The sequence below is a fragment of the Xiphophorus couchianus genome, chromosome 5 (assembly GCF_001444195.1).
Source record: "Xiphophorus couchianus chromosome 5, X_couchianus-1.0, whole genome shotgun sequence".
Classification (NCBI taxonomy): Eukaryota; Metazoa; Chordata; class Actinopteri; order Cyprinodontiformes; family Poeciliidae; genus Xiphophorus; species Xiphophorus couchianus.
Window position 1 is genome coordinate 36,649,363 of NC_040232.1, and position 14,217 is coordinate 36,663,579.

Below are 14,217 nucleotides of genomic sequence, written 5' to 3' on the forward strand. Positions count from 1 at the left end.
TTATCTACTTTAGGTGCATAAATCACATCAGTCTAGACGTTTGTGACCCAGCATCACCTTCTTTCAAATTACCAAGAGGACTCCAGCAACTCCTGAAGTAATAATTAAGCTGTTGTACCTCAGTGCAGCTTTTGACACTGTTGACCATGACATATTACTGAATCGACTGGAGAGTTGGGTAAGACTCTCCGGTCCAGTGCTTAACTGGTTTGAATCCTACATAAAGAACAGGGATTTCTTTGTTTCAATTGGAAACTTCTCATCAAATAGGTCAAAGGTCACATGTGGGATACCCCAAGGTTCAATCCTAGGACCCCTCTTATTCAATGTTTATATGCTCCCATTAGCTCAGGTTATAACAGGAAATAATATTAGCTACCGTAACTATGCAGATGACACACAGCTCTACATTACGATGTCACCATGTGACTCAGAGCCTATCCAATCACTGAACAGATGCTTAGAACAGATAAATGTGTGGATGTGCCAAAACTTTCTCCAGCTGAACAGAAACAAAACTGAAGTTATTATTTTTGGACCTAAAGAGGAACGATCTAGAGTTATAGATCTAGAGTCAATGCACAGCTTCAGTTATTACAACTAAAACCAGCGATCAGGCCTGAAACCTGGGAGTAGTGATGGACTCTGAAACTGAACCTCCAGAGCCACATAAAGACAGTTACAAAGTCGGCCTTCTATCACCTGAAGAACATTTCCAGGATTAAAGGACTAATGTCTCAGCCAGATCTAGAGAAACTAATTCATGCGTTCATCTTCAGTCGTATTGATTATTGCAACAGCGTCTTCACAGGTCTGTCCAACAAATCAATCAAACAGCTGCAGCTGATCCAGAATGCTGCTGCTCGCGTTCTCACTAAAACCAGGAAGATAGAGCACATAACACCAGTTTTAAAGTCCCTCCACTGGCTCCCTGTAGCTCAAAGAATAGACTTTAAAATACTGTTGTTAGTTTATACATCACTGAACGGCTTAGCAACACAATACATTAAAGATCTGCTGTTGTTGTATCAACCTTCCAGACCTCTCAGGTCTTCAGGTTCTGGTTCTGCTCTGCATCCCCAGAACCAGAACCAAACGAGGAGAAGCAGCTTTCAGCATCTATGCACCACAAATTTGGAACAAACTTCCAGAAAACTGTAAAACAGCTGAAACACTGACTTCCTTTAAATCTAGACTAAAAACCCACCTGTTTAGAATTGTATTTGAAACGTAATCAATTACAAATTTATTGATGGAACTTGACTTAATGTCGTGTTTTGATTGTTGATTCTATGTTGCTTTGTGTTTCTGTGTTTGTAATGATGTAAAGCACTTTGAAATGCCTTGCTGCTGAAATGTGCTATACAAATAAAATTTGATTTGAGTTTTGATTTTGATTTTAAAGCAACTTTGTTACCAGTTGCTGGTATCGCTGGTGACAAATGGATGTTCACTGTGACAACTTTGTCAGTCTAGAATCACAGTCAGAGTTACCAAAAAATAAATTGTCCTGGAAGAATCTGAAACTACTGTGTTTTTGTGGCAGGCAACCAGTGAAAAAAGGTCTAATTTATTGTTGGCAGTAAGTTGTCCGTCACCTGAAGACAGAGAACTGATTGGTCCATGAGGCTTTTCATGCCTGCTCAGTCCAGTGCTAAGGGTCTGAACAGACAAAAATGTCCCTCTGAAGAGAAACAGCTGTGGAATTATAAATTGGTAGAAAACTAACAAATTTCCCCTGGAAGATTGTAAAGGACACTTGGAGAGCCGGAGAAACATCTTTTTAAAAGAGTACAAAAGAACCTGGCAAGGTGAGCAATGATTTAGAGACTTTTCCACAGGACTCACCTTCTGTACGAATCATTCAGACTCAGCAACGTTCAACAAGTTTTTAATCAGCGCATGAAACGTCCACTTTATTTCTCTATTTACGTACAAGCAGAGCAGCGCAATTCAGTCGTTAAGAAGAATGCAATCAGAGTGTGTTGTTGCAGAGAGCCATTAGCTGGAGGTCTTAATAAGTATTACTACACAGTTAGCTTCCAAAGATAGCTTGCTGGCTTTAAATTTTGTCTTGACATTGCAGTTACATTTTCCCCTGGCCATGTTATGTCACTTTGAATTTTGCTCCTGCGGACGTCTCATTCTAGACGACGTTCAAGTAAAACACCTCATTGTTTCTCCTCAGAGACATTCTTTAAGACACTGGCTGAGTTCTGTGACTGAAGGACCAATGGTACCGTTAATCACAAAACACAATGTTGGCATCTTTTTGTGTTTGGCTACCTCACAACCTGGAACTGGTTTCTTATTTGATGAAAACACCATAATTGCGAAATTTTGCTTTTTCAACATTAGTGGAATATTGACAAAGTTTTGCGCACATTTGTAACGGACTTACAGTCAGAACTGGAAGTCATTGACTGTTGAGACCCAGCAAGTTCCTGTAAAAAACAGGGAATACCAGCGATACCAGTACTTATTAGTACAAGTACAACTACCCTCTCAGTATTATGTATGTATTCAGAAAGTAACAAGTAAAAAATCCGTAGTTACCCTGTGAATATGGGAAATTGGGGTATCCATAGATACCGTCAGAGCCTTTAGCTGCTCAGTAATTACTTGGTGTGCATGCATGCAGTGATAGTGGGAAGGAAAGACTCCCTCTATACAGGAAGAAAACCAACAACACACTATGGCTCAGTATGAGGAGCCATCTGCAATGACAGACAGTTAAGAAGCCTGTAGTTACCCTATGAGTACCATGCTAGGTACTTACTGTACATACTAGGTAAGTACCGTAGAGATCCCTGCATATGTCTTTAAGGTAACCCTGCTGACACTCTTTGGACACTTGACTGCAATGGATCACAAAGCTGCAACATTTATGTACATGAAAAATCCATCCATCCATTTTCTAACACCCTTGTCTCTAATGGGGTCGGGAGGTGCTGGTGTCTACCTCCAGCTAACGTTCCGGGCGAGAGGTGGGGTTCACCCTGGACAGGTCACCAGTCTGTCGCAGGGCAACACAGAAACAGACGGGACACACAACCATGCACACACACACACACACTCACACCTAGGGAGAATTTAGAGAGACCAATTTACCTAACAGTGATGTTTTTGGTCTGTGGGAGTAAGCCGGAGTACCCAGAGAGAACCCATGCATGTACAGGGAGAACATGCAAACTCCATGAAGAAAGACCCCGGGCCGGGAATTGAACCCAGGACCTGCTGCATGGCAACAAGCTCTACCAACTGCGCCACTGTGCAGCCCATGCGCATGAAAATTCTGATTTATAGATGAAAACAATTTGCTTTGGGTTTGGCTGTGGTCATTGTTTGCAGAGTGATCTTGACTATGTGGCACATATACATATTCATAGTGCACTTGGGGATTTTCTCATCCATTGACTTTTGGATAATTGACTAAACCCACCAGAAACCCTGGAAAGGACAGAGTTAGAGAACGGACAGAGTTCACTCTGAAGGAGCAAATCCCATTTTGACAATAGACATTAGGCTTGATTAGTTAGAGTTATTTTGACAGAGTTCGTGCATTTTAATTAATGTAACAAAGTTTATTACTGGCCTATTTTGATTACAGTTTTCTGGCAGCAAAAATGTTTTAAGACGGAATATTGAACCCCTAAAGGTGGGTTCTGTAACTGTTTTTAATTTTTTTTTTTTTTTTTGTTAAAATTGTCACATGTGGAACATATCAAGCTCCTCTGCCATTTCCAAGTGCTAACTACAGAAATACACCGCTGGGTCAGAAACAACCAATCAGAGCCAGGAGGAGGGTCTTAGTTCTGCCAGTAATGCTTGTGTATGCGCTGCTCAGACTCTTTCCCTTGCTCTCTGCTACGCTGCAGCTTTTCCCCAAAAACAGACCCTGTCATGAATGCTAAGGTTAGTTAGCATGACCACCATTTACCATTACAGCTCCCCTGTAATGGTAAATTGCTTATCTACCATTAGCACATGTAGTAGCAAATACATGATGATGATTGACAGCGCTAAGACATGCCTCCTGGCTCTGATTGGCTGTTTCTGACCTGGAGTTGTTTGTTTCCAATAGAAGCACAGGGAGGAAGTGGAGGAGACTGAAATTTTCACATTTTTTCTGTCATGACATGGTGATAGTTAAAACAAATATGTAACAAAAATAATAATAATTATTATTTTAACTAAATTTACATTCCAGATTTAACAGCAGGGGTTCTAACGACAAAGTTGTTTTAATTCTAATCATTTTCAGTGTTGGATCAAGACAGCAATAAACAATTTAATTTACGGCTTTTTACACATCCCTACCAGGGAGTGCCAACAGTGTCTGTATTTGATGTGTGTGTTTGCCTGCAAAAGTCAATCTGACCACATAATGCTGGCAGGACATTACATCGCCCTATAGTGCATTTAGGCAAGCAGCCAGCTTCAAATGGCGCCGAATGCTCAATCTGGAAGGGTTTCTGACTTAATACAGGAGGGAAAAATAATAATAAAACACACCAATCACTCTTGAAAAATTACAGCAAGACTATTTCCCAGCTGCGTGCCTATTTCACTCTCCCAAGGAACTCCCACTCGCCTGGATTTCATACGATTTCATCAAAAAGTTTCCCCGGATTGACTTTGAGGGGGGGCGGCTCTATCTCGCTCTCCACACAGAGAACAAGCACCATCTCACTGCTTCAAGTGCGGTGCAAAGCCTCCTCTCCTCCGCCGAAACAGCTGGCTGCTGTTCGCTTCAGTTCAGAGGGAAAAGCGGCGGGCTGGAGGTGATTGAAGCGCGAGCGCTATAGGAAGAAAAGAGGCGGAGAGAGAAAGAAAGAAAGAGAGAGAAAGAAAGAGAAACTGAATTCCAGCGAATTAATCACCGTCTGTTCCTGTGCGAGAGGGAGGCAGAGTCAAAGCAGTCAAACAGGGGAGAGAGGAGAGAGAGATGGAAAGGAAAGGAGGAGGAGGAAGAGGAGGGGAAGTGGTGCCTGACGCAGTGTGAGAAGCAGAAACTGAGAGGAGAGAGACGAAGAAGCGGTGGGGTGGGGAGAGAGAGAGAGAGAGAGAGAGAGAGAGAGAGAGAGAGAGAGAGAGAGGGAGGGGCAGAGCGGCATCTTATCAGACGCTGCTTTGCATCCGAAAACATCTCAATCACCTCGTCAGGAGCCGGCGGAGCCCTCTTCCCGGTCACAGCTGCTCTCAGAGACCGCACGAAGACACACAGGACGCGAGCCGGAGGGTAAAACAGTCCAGATAACAGAAAACATCAGCAAGAGACTCGGCACGTACACAACACCGCCAGGGGCAGCGCGCGCGGACCCGCCGTGCTGGAGGAGCGCCGTCTCCTCCGCGTGCTGGCACATCTGGATCCAGATCAGGTTAGACTCGCATCTTTTTTTTTTTTTTTTTTTTTTAAAGCAAACCCCATTAACCGTCAGCATCATCTGTACAGAGAGTGTTTTGGTTCAGGTATGTTGTCTGCTTTTTGAGGAGGACCAGAGCCGCATGGCGCATGGGCAACTTTGAAATATGTCAACATCTATGTGGCGTTCCTGCGGTTCTGAAATCAGCCTATTGCTCTCTGTTTGAGTGTGTGTGTGTGTGTGTGAGCGCGCGCGCGTGTGTGCGTGCGCGCATATTGGTGACGAATGGAAGGAATTCAATGATTGGCTCGATCATCTTATCTCCAAGCCCTTGTGCGCGCTGATAATGGGGATTGGTGAGGGCAGCGGGAGAGGAGGGGGGCGCAGATCCAGATTTAAATGACCAGCTCTCTGTCAGAATGTGCACAATGGATTCAGTCTGAATTCTGCAAATTCGGCCAGAGTCTTATGTTTGGTATTTATTGATGAGTCTGACACGTGCCAGGTTTGGTGCACTAACGAGCCGGTCGCTTGGAATTAATCACGTCTTTGTCCCAGGACGGGCTGCAGTGCCGGAGTCCTGGAATCCGCGCTGCAGTCCGGGACCGGAGCAGAGGCAGAGTCCCTGTCCAACATGAGGCATGCTGAACTGTAGCTCCGAGTTGACAGATTTGAAGCATTTTGGTATTTTAAACTTCGGTGCGCTCATTACACCTCAGTCAGTGCGCACAGGACACGAAATCTCATGAAGCAGCAACCTATTAGATCCCAATAGACACGCGCCTCCTGGTTTAACTCAAATCTGGTTCTAAGCAAATACTGTTGTGACCCATTTAGATGTTTGGTTATGTTGTCCCATGGAGGTAAAGTTATTGTATTGAAATATCAGTTAAAGTGACAGACGTTTATCTTTCAGCTTAGTGAAGCATAAAATAATGGTGACCGTACCCCACCTGTTGCTGCGCACCTGCCGGTAGGGGTTGGCGATGTGGATTTAGAATTTTATCGCAATATTTTGTGTTGATACAGATCATGATTTAATAAAACCACTACTTATTTCTTTTTAGGCAATAAATAGTATTTCAGGAGAGTAACCTCAGCATTCGTACTGCCGTAAACAAATATTGTTCTGATATTTATTGATGCCCTCCCAAAACAAAAAGTGGACAAAATAGCAAAACTAACATTTACAATCTGTCAGTTTTGTTTTAAATTAACATCAATAACTGAAATTTATCATGACAACGATATATCAACATTCTTATGGGTTTTTCACGATAAATGATCAACGACACAATAAAAGCCCAGCCCTAACTGCCAGACAGCTGTCCCGAATAAAGGTTGGTAAACGTTTTCTTTTGCGTACAAGAAAGACAAATTCGGCTACTTGGATATGCAGTTCGGTCTAGAAAAGAAATTAATTAAAATTGAGTTATCACTTCTGTTATGATTGTTTTCTTTTCAAAAGTATGTAAGACCTAAATTGCCCCTCAATAGCAAGGCTGTTCTCTCTATTTCATCTTAAATCTTAACTTCTCTCTTCAGGTGTTTACTGGAAGCCAGAGCGTAAACTGTTTTAAGTTTGACAAGTAGAAAGAAGTCAAATGAGCTGGAAATAGAGGAGTATCAGCACCATCATCCCTGCTTTTTATTAACTCTGTCAGTTAGATGCCTGCCACTGTAGGAGAGTGTAGTAGTTAAGGTTAAATTATGAATTTTGCTGACTAACAGACATTTATCTCGTGTGAAAACAGCAGATCTTCATCTCTTATTGTCTTATTGTCAGTGCATTGTCTCTGCAAATGAACGTTCAACAACAATTTAGCTTAAAAGCAGAAACATGTCATTTTTACCACTGATCTCTTAATTTAAAAAATTGTATCTCCCAAAGAGAACGTAGTTGTTGTTTTATTACACTTTATTACACATTATTACAGCAACGTTACATATAAAGAAAGGATTAAATGAGTTATTTTGTACATATTCAGATGTTTTAGAGTTTGTATGAAAGCTCCAATATAGTGGAGCTTTTATATTCTCAGGTTTTTTATAGTCTTTACATATTTTCTTTACATTTTCCACACAAATGTCGATGCGTAGCATTTTTCGACCAGTTTTACTTAATCTAATGTGAAACATCTATGTCTAAATTATTGTCATGAAAATCTTATGTGCTTCATGTCTGCACCCTGATATTGCCGTTTTTTAAATTGTCACAGCAAACTGTAATTCTGTGAAGCGTGAATTTAATTGAAACAAGTAAAGTAATGGTGAATTCACAACAGAAAAAAAACATCACAACAAACAAATCTTTAGATTTTAGAGTTGATATGAATACAGGGTAATACTTTATTTGACGGGTTGTGAATCAGACTGTCATGACATTGTCATAAACATGACATAACACCTATCATGAACTTGAGTAAGTCTTCATGAATATTTATGACTGTTGTCAAACTTTAAAAATTATATAGCCTCATGTTATTAAAGCTAAAGTTTAATCAGTAATACTTTTATAACAAAATTATGTCAGATCATTTTTTTTTTGGTTAATGTCAAGTTGTTATAACAAAAACATTTCAAATAATGTCAATTTTGTATTAAAAATGTCATGATTTACCGAATGACACTTTATGACAACAGTCATAAATATTCATGAAGACTTACTCATGTTCATGACCGATGTTATGTCATGTTTATGATGATGTCATGACAGTCTTATTCACACCCTTCAAATAAAGTGTTACCGAATAAAGAAATCCTGTGACACAGGTGCACTAAACTGTAAAAAGTTTTTCGTCAAAGGGGCAGTACTACATATTTTCCAGGCAGATAGTACAATTTTATAGCTCTATCAGGTAACTATGTTATAAAAATGCTATATATAATCAAATATGGCTTAAACGAAAGTTGACATTGTAATTTATTGCCTTGAAATTGGGTCTCTGTCTCTTTAAGAAACTCCTGCTCTTTTTGAAAGTCCGCCTTCGGGAAGTCGTCAGAACATGGCTCCTCTTTTAACCCTGTATCAACGTTATACCAGCGTTGCGCTGAAAAGTAGCTTGTACAATGAGGTCAGCTGATATTCCATTCCACCAGATGTTTGCTAATTGCTGCTGGCTAGTCTGAAGGAGCTGAGTGGGGGAGGGGAGGGGCTTGGAAACTGCAGTTTCAAGGAGGAGCTGCGTCTCAAATGGGGGGCTAGATCTACCCAGGCATTTTACACAGCTGAACGGTTGCCATGGGGATTAAAAGATTTTTCAAACATGCATGAAAGAATCAAAGCAACACTTCACGTATGTGAATAGCATTGTAGCACAATGTAAAGCTGAAAAGGTCGATTTTATATAATACTGCCCCTTTTGAGTTGACTCTCATTGTTCAGTCATATTATCTGAATTCTGCAGTATTGCTAAAAGTCATATCATTTATCAACATGTTCAACAACAATGCAGCATGTTGCTAATTTATTCACATGCAACGTGGGTGCTTAAGAACATTCAGTGTTTTGAGTGCGGCACCAAAGCATGTAGGCATTGCTTACTGCCATGATGAAAGTGTCAAGAAAGCAAACATTTAACGGAAGAGTCGCATTTATCCATCCAGTAGGAATTCACACTGAACATGACAAAGAGCAGCAAAGCTCTCATAAGAGCTTTAGATGTTCAGAAGCTCCAACCGAGCATGCACGCCCCAACTCGGACAGAGATGTGTAAGCACCTACCTCCACGCCTGTGTTTGAGCAGTTCAAAACACAGGAGCTCACAGGATGATCCGTGAGAAGCAAAGTCACTCAACCAGCTAAACGTTGGCTGCCTCACTATCTTTTGTAACGGATGTTGTTGCCACTTCGTCCCACAGGGCATGGACTACTAACAGAGTTTTCCCACTGACTGACTCCAATTGTTGGCTGAGTGCCACAGACAGAGAGAGAAGGAAAGAGAAGGAAGAAAAGAAAAAATGAAGGCTAAAAGATTAAATGATAAAGGGCAAGGGGACTCTGATCATTATAAATAGACATGAGGTGGCTCCAGTATAACTGCTTCATTCACTCGTTTTTCGCATATTATCTGTTTGGGGATTGAGAAATGATTGACTGGCTTGTTTCGGGGCCAGACATCCTCCGTCACAGTGAAGCAGTCACTATTTCTGGGAATTCATTGATAACCATCTTTGAGGTTTGCTCATCTTGCTTTCATCCTGCATTAGTACTGCAGTGCTTGCTGCAGCAGACACACGAGTTGCAAAGGGGCACTTCAGATAGGGCAGGGAGGGGAAACAAACCCCCAACAACTTCTTAAACCTTAACAAATCCTGCTCAATAAAGCTGTCCGACACATCTCCGTATGCAGCTACACAGCGAAAGCCGTTTTATTTCTGCTTTGGCAGCAGAGTTCCACCGCCAACGGCGGTGGAACTCTGATGGTTACGTCGGTAATAAGGCAGGAGGAAACATTAAAAATCAGCCGTAATGAAAAGTGACATCTTTAGTGGAGAGCAATTGCCGGCATGTCTGGAAGTACAAAATGGATGAACAGTGATGGGTTTAACGTCGGTGCTGCCACATCAATGTGAATCTCCAGTTCTGCTCTAACCTTCACCTGAAGTTTTGAAGGACTTTTTTCCCTTACCTTATCTTCTACCTTAGTGTCTTTGTGCCTGGAGTTTTACTAGAAGTTCATACTGCAGAAGTACTGTACGTCGGTTCCCATCTCAGGGTGTCCGCACATCCATATAGAGTCTTAATTACCTAAAGTCAAAGCCTTAAAATGTCTTAATTTCATTTATTTAAAAATGTAGATTGGCTTTTGATATATGAATCACAGGTCTTAAATATTGTGCTTTACTATTTAATCTAGAATATTCTACATAGTCTTTTTTTTCTCATTAGGCTTTTCTGTCATGCTGACGTTTGAGTCGTTTCTTCATTGCGTTCTGTGACTCGAGGCAGTTGAGGCTACTGGTATCGGTTAACCTTGCTAGCCAGCAAATGTATATTAGCAGCCACATTAGCAGGAAACATTGGCTCTGGTTCCTGGAATGGAAATGGAGGAAGGAGAAAAACTAGCCAGCTAAAAAAAAGCAAGCTAGCTAACAAGCTCACTTTTTTTGCCTCTGTCATGGTTTAAGTGCAAATTTGTTCATCTTTTATTCTTTGCAAAAACACTTGGCACTAAAGGTATTAAGACTTTGTACAATTCTGATGCATAGGTCTTAAATTTCATTCAAAAAAAAGTTTGAAAAGATCATAGAAAGTCTTAAATTTGAATCGCTGGAAACCCTGCTACAGAAACTTGCTACAGTTTCCAGAAATATAAAGCTCGTAGTTGGCTAAATTTCACCATCAGATCACATTAGTTGTTATGTGCCGTAGACGTCCCTAATTCAAGAGAAAGCTGCTCTTCGTAGGCACGTTGGAGCGCAGAATATTCACAGCGTCTTATGTCATAATGTTGATCTCTGTTGAGAGCGAATGCCCCAAACTGTGGAAGCAAACCTGCATGCAAAGTAAACGTGACACCTCTCCGCTGGCTGGATCTGGAGACATATTTTAAGTATTCAGTGCATCTGCTGAGAAACTGTCCAAGATATTTAACTCAGGATTGGGTTATTTTTTAAAAAAAACAACTTGGTATAGTATAAATGCTGTATTCTGAAAAAATAAAGTGTCAGATTTGGTACTTGTTACACTGAAAAAAGAAAACAGGGGATCCAACTTTTTTAACAAAATGAGTTAATTTGTTACAAGTAATCAAATTATACGGTATTTATCCAACTAAATATATTAAGTTTGTGAATTTTTATTTTTGACAAATAATTTCTAATAAATTAGTGTTTGATTTTGGTATTTAATTTCAGGTATTTAATTGAACAAAACCCATTTAATGATTTGATCCTTTTTGCCTTTAATAAACTGAATAATTGTATGAATTTTTATTTTGAAAATAAATTTCCTTAACAAAAATACGCCAATTTCAAAAGAACTCTTGTTTTGTGATACAAAATGTTTTGATGAGGGTTTTTTATTTCATAAAACTTAGAGGGAAACACATTTTTTTTATTTTTTTGCATCACACGGGTCACAGAATCAGCAACTAGGTGCTGCCACTGATGCAACCCACAAAGAAGAAGATGACAGACAGGAAGTAGTCAGAGGATGATGGTGTCGCATGTTTTTTAATAACTTATCACACGAACAAACTTATATATGATTTTATTTGCGTTTCTAATTTAATGTAAACACCACAACTGCAAAATTGTGTTTTTTTCTAACATAGTGGAATATAGACAAAGTCTTGCGGCCGTTTGTAAAATAGTGATTCAAATCAATCTGCTGGGCTTTCCTTGATAGAAACTTCCTCAACTACTTTGACTAATTAATTGACCATACATTTGATAACTGGGATCAGTTGGAGTATATGCATATTTTTTAGATCCATGTGCGAACTTTGAAAATAAAATCTTGTGCGTCTTGAAGATGTGGGAGAGTTCTACCACATGATGCAACTGAGAAGCTTAAAGCCAGAAATTTCTTCACTTTAAATACTAAAACACATCAGCAACATTTATGTAAATGACGCACTTCCAAGGGTAGAGGGACGCGCAAAAGAGACGTGACGCGGCCCTAAACGTGCACGCACTGCTGATGCACACCTTCCAGCCCAGAGTGCACACGCTCAGGCGAGCACACGGATTAATGATGTACCACCGTCCCTGCAGGGGGCTAGTTAGCATTTCAGGAAGATTGCACAAACACTGGGGAACTGTAATTAGGAAGTTATTGTTACAAGTTGCAACTCACCCACACAAACACAGTTGAAGGCACATACACACATGCCCATGCAGAGAATGCAAATAGAGAAAAGAGGGCGCTAGTTATTATCGGTACTTACCTATCAGTCATTTGCCACAGTCTTCATGCTAATGTTTGTCAGGCCTGAGAAAGGCAGCAATAACATGTCACCGGCTGACATGTAATTTCCTTGCATACGTCAGAGAAAAAGATAAATCCTGAATCACAGGACCACCAAAAAGCTAAAGTGAAGCGGTTACATTAAAGGGGGGATTTGATATGTTAGACCCAGGAAAGCCTGTATAAAAGTTTTATATGATATTCAACTTCGTCATTGTTTGTCAAAGCAGAAAACTCGTTCTAAAATGCATTTTTCTTTCACAGAAAGGGCTTTTGTAAGTCGTCTGGTACAGCGTTATGTAAACAAAAAACAGATTTTGTTTTCCCATTACAAAAAAGACCTTGGATGTGTAAATGGCAACACAGATGAAATGGAGTGGACATTCTTACTCTCCCTGTTGTTCCAGCTGAGCAGAAAACGTGAGTAAGATTCTTAAATAATCTCATCATTGGAAACACTTTTTTGCCTCAGGATTGTAAAATAATGTGAATCTTGGCTTCAAAGAGGAGGCTGCAACTCAAACGGTGTGGCCGCCAGCTCTAGTAGATTAAGCCGCAGATGATTAAGGTATCAATTACACTAAGAACCCAATTAATACGAAAAACTTGGAGCATTTTAAAATGGATATGTTCAGAGTCAGTCAATGCCATCCTCACCAACTTTCATACCCTGATCCAGCCATCCGGGCCTAGCCTGCAGGCCAACAATCCCTGGTGCTCACAGAAAGCACTTTTAGGTCTTCAACTTGGGAAGGAGAGCTTTGATCAAAAGGCAAAAATGATGACACACCTTAACAGCAATGGCGCCTTAACAATGCATCTACACATGGTTGTCAAAACCCTTGATGTGACTGTGGTAGTAGCCCACCAGGTCCAAGAAGAGCCCTCTCTGTTTGTTGGTGCGTAATCTCACTGGGAAATTCCTTTGGTCCGCTTGTTCACGGCTCGAAGACGACTCCATGACAAAGGCTCGAAAAGCAGAAGCTTCAATTCATTTCTTGAACAACACATATTCATCTCCTAAAGGAGCCGACTCAGCAGCTGTTCTTACATTATAATCAGTCACATAGGTGGCAATGGGACTGGGAGTTTCAGACTGCTCCAAAACAATCAGGTCACAGAGATTCAAATGTTTTAACCTCTATTGAAAAGCACCAGGTCTCTGATAACATGTGCATCTACCTACAAGACTTCTCCCAGTACAGTAGTATACAGTACTTTATACTGTCAGTATACTTTAAGTACCAGCTCAAATGCTTTGAGCAGAGCATTATTTAACAGGCTTGTAAATGTTGACTGAGACATGCTAAAGAGAAGATATGCTTCCTAAGCGCTACCTGTAAAACTGCACTGCAAAAGCAAGGTGCATTCTTCATGTGACCCATAGCTGTTTTCAGCTGCATGTTCAAAAAGTGAGAAGAGCGTGTCAGGATCACATTTATTAAACCGAGAAACCAAACAAAGGTTAGTGGACACTTCAAAAACTCTCAAAGGCACAGATCAAAGTCTGTACTGCACTACTTAAACTTAATCTGCGCTCCTCAAGTTCAAGCTTCCTCAGTTCCATTTCCAGAATCAATAATCTTTCACATGGTTCAAACGTCAACTCTGGGTTTCATTGATCAACGATTATTCTTTTTGTTTAGTTTTTTTTTTTTTTTTGCTAAGGTATACTCAGTTTTAAGAACCCCTGATTCAGACAAATTCTCCTTGAGTTTGCCTCATATCCTCTAATCACCAACATCCATGTGAAAACGAACACTTTTCACCGACTGCTCCCTTGAACAGTCCCCCAATAATACACAGTTGGTGTTTTGAAAAACTCAACCGTTGCCATTATTCCCAAAAGTATCCTTCCTAACCTGGCATTAACAGAAGAAACAAACAACAACAAAAAATAAAAATAGCAGATGACTTGCATTCAGAAAGCTAACATCA

General features: G+C 40.5%; 1 protein-coding gene across 1 annotated transcript in view; it reads left to right on the forward strand.

Annotated features, from left to right (window-relative positions):
• The first annotated feature begins 4,713 nt into the window (after positions 1 to 4,713).
• LOC114145124 (protein ELFN1-like) overlaps positions 4,714 to 14,217 on the forward strand; it is a 118,028-nt gene continuing 108,524 nt past the window's right edge. The window contains exon 1 of the mRNA XM_028018526.1: positions 4,714 to 5,381. The gene's annotated coding sequence lies outside the window, so the exon portion shown is untranslated. The remainder of the gene's footprint in view (positions 5,382 to 14,217) is intronic.